The sequence below is a fragment of the Plasmopara halstedii genome, assembly GCF_900000015.1.
Source record: "Plasmopara halstedii genome assembly, contig: Scaffold_444, whole genome shotgun sequence".
In the NCBI taxonomy this organism is placed as follows: Eukaryota; Oomycota; class Peronosporomycetes; order Peronosporales; family Peronosporaceae; genus Plasmopara; species Plasmopara halstedii.
Window position 1 is genome coordinate 601,450 of NW_020187364.1, and position 768 is coordinate 602,217.

Genomic DNA, 768 nt, shown 5'->3' on the forward strand with positions numbered 1-768 from the left:
TCGGTTACTTCGCCTTGAGGACTATTACTCTCTGTCGAAGCGACTCCTAGCCGTGGAGCAGGCGAATGCAGGCAACGGTGGAGCGCTTGGCTCCATTGGAAATGGAAGTTGCTGCGCTCCGTGTTCAGAACCAGTTGCTGGTTCAACTTCTAGGTGGCCGAGGGCCCGTGGGATCCGCTCCGGCGCCAACGCTTCCGCGTTCACATGATCGGATCCCGATACGGTTTGAGCAAGCCCACGTAAAACACCGGGTGGGTGCGCATCCGTTTTGAAAGGCTCAGCGTGTCCGCCTGGCCTCGTTTGGCCACAACCTTAAACGGTCCGATAAACCGTAGACGAAGCTTCGTCCGGAAGATAGCAGAGGCTGCATGAGTAGGCAGGTTTTTTTGAATTCAATAAAACCAGGTCCCCGACCTTAAAGCATTCCACTTTGCCTCTTCCTTTTTCATCTGCATATTGACTCTGCAGATCTTGGCTCTCAACCATCGCATCGCGAACGTGCCATAGGACACTCAGTCTGGTAAACAAGAAGTCATCGACTTCTTTACGGATGGTGAGGGGGATGACATCAGCTAGCCGTCCGGCTATTCCTCCCCCACCAAGCCCTGTGCCTGGGATGGCGGCGTCAGTGGGACGTGAGGGGGAATCACTCCGTTCATGTAGAACGGCGTGTAGCTGGTTGACGAATGCACTGCATTGTTCAGTGCAATCTCTACGATTGGCAACATGGCGCTCCAGCGCCTCGGCGTCTCAGCGCAGACGCTGCGA